Genomic DNA, 4,046 nt, shown 5'->3' with positions numbered 1-4,046 from the left:
GCTTAGGGGTCAGGGGAAAATAAAGTCTGTTGCTCCTTCCCAAGTTCTCCTGTTTCCTGTCATTCCTGCCACAATCCCAGGGTTGGCTGCACAGCGTCTTTAAGTACAGAGACTTAAAGTAGTCTTTTACTTTGCGAAGTAGTAAGCATTGCCGTGATGCGTGGCTCAGGGCCTGGTGGCCTGGAGGAGCGTCTCCTTCCAGATGTGCCTCCCGCCCCTTGAGAGCTGGAGCAGACGCCCTTCTCTGGGTGCCCTCCCTGGAGGAGAGGAGGAGGGTGACCACCTACCCGGGGAAGGGCCTTCTCTGTGGTGGCGCCCCAATTGTGGAATTCGCTCCCCAGAGGGGTTCGCCTGGCACCGTCACTTTATTCTTTTCAGTGCCAGGCCAAAACCTTTTTCTTTTCCCAATGACTGTTTTAACTGGGGTTGAATTTTTAAGTCACTGTGTTTAAAATTTTTTACATTTTGTATTGTTAAACTGTCCCGAGACTTCAGTAATGGGACAGTCTAGAAAAGCTCTAAATGAATGAATGAATGAATGTGTGCACAGACATATCAGATGGTTTTAATCAACAATAAAACAATACTGGGACTTGTTAGAAACTTTTATCAGGTGCTGACCAATGGCCGGGAGCAAAGGAAAGTCTCCCGGTGCTGAGAAGGCAACGGTGTTGGCACCAGGCAGGCCTCACTGTGGAAAGTGCTCTGCAATCAGGGCTGTGGGGCCGCCACGAAGAAGGCTCTGCCCTTCATTGCCAGCCTCCAAGCTTCCCTTGAGGAAGGGCATCAGGTCAAGCAGGCCATGCATGGGCGTTCTCATTTTAAATGTCTTAAATACACACTCTGGGCTTGGTACAGGATCCGACCTCTGCCAGAGGAAGGACTCTGTTCTTGTGATGTCCCCACATTCACGCTTGAGGAGTTCCTCCAAGACGAATCCCTGCTCACCACATTTAGCGGGGTCTCTCTACTCTCTGTGCGGCATCTGAGGCAGATGAAAGGGGCTGTCAGGTAGAGGAGTGAACGAAAAGCCCATTTCCCGAGCTCATTTCCCAGCATCAACCTGAATCTGTCCCTCTGGACCCTTCTGCTGTCAATATTTTGAAGTTCCATTTAAAAAAAAATCAAACTGCTGTTTGTTCTGAGAGCTTTGGAAGTGTTGCAAGTTCTAATTGTAATTCACCTTGAAAGGCAACTTGCAAAGCTATAAATAAATAGAATAAACATGACCCGGAGGGCAGCGCAGTGTGAAAAGCCATCTCAGTGGTTTCATCTTCCACGGAGGCCCTTCTCCCTGAGTCTCAATGCACATTTGGGTAGCCCCTTTCTTTCCACTGCCCTCCACAGCGAAGCCTTTTTTCCAAAACTGGAAAAGCTCACCACTAGATAGGTATTCCAGAAATAGCGTTTGGAAAACATTCAGACACTTTGCAGATGTGGAAGAGTTGTATTCCATCCCCAACTTCTTCCTTGGGGACTCTCGCCTCTCGCCAGCCGCATCAGCCGGGAAGCTGTGGCTTCCACCTTCCAGCACAGGAAGGACGGTTTCCCGGGGCTCCCAAGTGAAATGAGCTTGGTGGTGCCATCAGAGAGATCCGCCCCGCCGCTTTTGATTCCTGAACATTTTTGCAGTGTCTCTGGGGAATGGGGGCAGGAGGGTCCCGTGTGAGACGAGCGTCTTGGTGCCGCCTTGCCCGAGGGTGGGCCATGCCTGCCACCAGCCCTAGTGAGGGAGGGTCCCTTTTCCACCCGCCCCCCTCAAGAACCCCACGGCCCTGAGAGGAGCTATTTGTGGAGGGAGGAATGCTTGGAATCCTGCTGCCTCCTGCCTTTCCGAACCGCAGGCCTATCTCTGCTTCAGCAGGACAGCTGCAAACTCTGCTGGCCAGTCCTGCTTCTGGCTGGCAGGACAGCCTGTTTCTCTCCTCCGCCTGGCCGATCACAAGCAAGGAAGCAGCTAGGGCGGGCAGGGAGCCAAGCGAGCAAGGATCGCCCTGCCGATTGGAGCTTGCTTTGTGTTCTCCCATCTGCTGCCCAACCAGTGGGGCTGCGGATTTTATGGAGGTTTTATCCGTGGGCTCAGGGGAGTGGGGAAGGGGGCTTCCACCATGGCCGAGCAGGAACACAACGGAGCCCATGGGTCGGGGCAGGGAACTTGCCGTCCTTCCATATGCTGGTCTGGAACATCTGTAAAATGAAACCACAATGAGGGATGATAGGGGCTGTAGCCCAAAGCACATGGGAGGCCACACGTGCTGACCACTCCGGGCAGGGCGCAGTCCTTTAGGGTGCCCTGGCTCTGGGCGGTTTTGCCCCCTCCTAAAGATTGGCATGCCTGTCCTGAGGCAGAGTCACCAGTAGGAAGAGCCTGAAGCTAAAATACGCTCCAACATCCGTTTTGGCCCCCTCGCCTTTTGCCGCCCGCCCTGCCCACTACTGAGATGCGGCCCCAGAGGTTTCCGGGAAATGGAATTTGGCCCTTGGAGTCGCCACACCTGGTCCCAGTTCCCAGCCAAGTCTGGCTAGCTGTTCGGCAGGAAATACGTTGCATTTCCAGACCAGAGCAACTGGGCAAGAGGAAAAGAGCCCTTGGCTGAGGCCAGGGGGCCACCGAAGGCTGCCGCGCAGTCCTGGGGGCTTTCTCCCGCAATCGCCTTTCTTCACAGCCCCAAGTTTACGGGGGTGCAAGTGAAACCTCCTTCCATTCACAACGAGCTTGCATTTTCCCCACTGCTTCTTCCACTTTCTGAATGGAGGAAAAAATAAAAATAAAAAAGCTGCAAGGAAACGGTGGAACAGAGGGTTTTGCGGAGAGCCTCTGCTGAGAAGTGTCCTTTTGCTGAGACCTGATGCCACCAACGCTGGAAGCCAGTTTGGAAGGAAAAGAGTCTTTGTACTTCCATGAGGATGCCCCCCCAAGGGGGGGGGGCACAGAGCAAAGTCCCCTCCCTGAAAGGGGGCTCAGGTGCCCCCCACACAGGGCTTTGAGTCCAACTGCAATGGCTTCAGAGAGGTGCTCCTTATATTTCTGCCCCAGCTTTCTTCCTCTTGCACAGAACCCAAGGTGTCTTCATTGCATTTTATCCTCACAACCGCCCTGCGAGGTAGGTGAGGCTGAGAGTGAGTGGCTGGCCCAGTCACCCAGTGGGCTTCCCAGCTACGTGGGGCTAGAACCCAGATCTCCTGAGTCCCAGTCCAATGCTCCCAGCCCCAGCCACACCAGCTTGGCCATGAGCCAAGGTCTTATCATGAAGGTCACCTACTGCAGCTAAGGGGATCCAGATCTGGCCAGTATCTGGATGGAAGACCACTGGGAAGCCCCCTCATGTCCATCACCTAAGTTCCACACCGGAAAAAGGTGGGATAAAAACCTGTAACACAAATCAAATGCAGCGCGGCTCCGGGAAGGCGGAAGATGCGGTTGGAGACACCACGAGCAATGCCTCTTCCACTTGTCGCTTTCCAGTTGTTCTGACCTACACTTCCCATCATCCTTTGCCAGGGGCTATGCCCGCTAGCACTGATGGGAATTGCCAGCCCCCGTTTCTGGAGGGCTATGGATTGCTCACCCCCTTTTTAAGACCACAACTTGTGCAGCGTTGCCCTTCGCACGCTGGTCTCCGGAGAAACGCTCTTTGCCACGAGGACGAGGGCGGCTGGATCCGGCTCGGAGCCCCCGAAAGGGATGCCTTCCCATCACGGCTCTCGTGAGGGACTTCTGCCCTCACCACACCGGGCCATTCTCTTCTTATCGGAAAAAGCCATTGTTGAACAGCGCATGGCCTTTCCTGTTCGGTTTTTTTCCTTCCGTTTCACACAAGGACCCTTTTGATTAGCCAGCCAGTTTGGCCTGCAGAATGCAGCAGAAGCCGTCCCGGACAGGGGGGACCGGGGCGCTGGGGCTCCCCTCCTGACCCATCAGCTTCACCCTCAACCAGCTCTCCCCATGCAAAACAGGCCTGGCGCACCGTCGTTTCCTCTGCAAACCGGCTTGTGCCAAAGGCAGGCCTGCAAAGAGGCCACGACATGCCTTGGCATAGCCCCCC

Source organism: Varanus komodoensis, unplaced genomic scaffold, assembly GCF_004798865.1.
Source record: "Varanus komodoensis strain SLA01 unplaced genomic scaffold, ASM479886v1 scaffold27, whole genome shotgun sequence".
In the NCBI taxonomy this organism is placed as follows: Eukaryota; Metazoa; Chordata; class Lepidosauria; order Squamata; family Varanidae; genus Varanus; species Varanus komodoensis.
The sequence above is the reverse complement of the archived record's forward strand: the minus strand, read 5'-3'. Positions refer to the sequence as shown.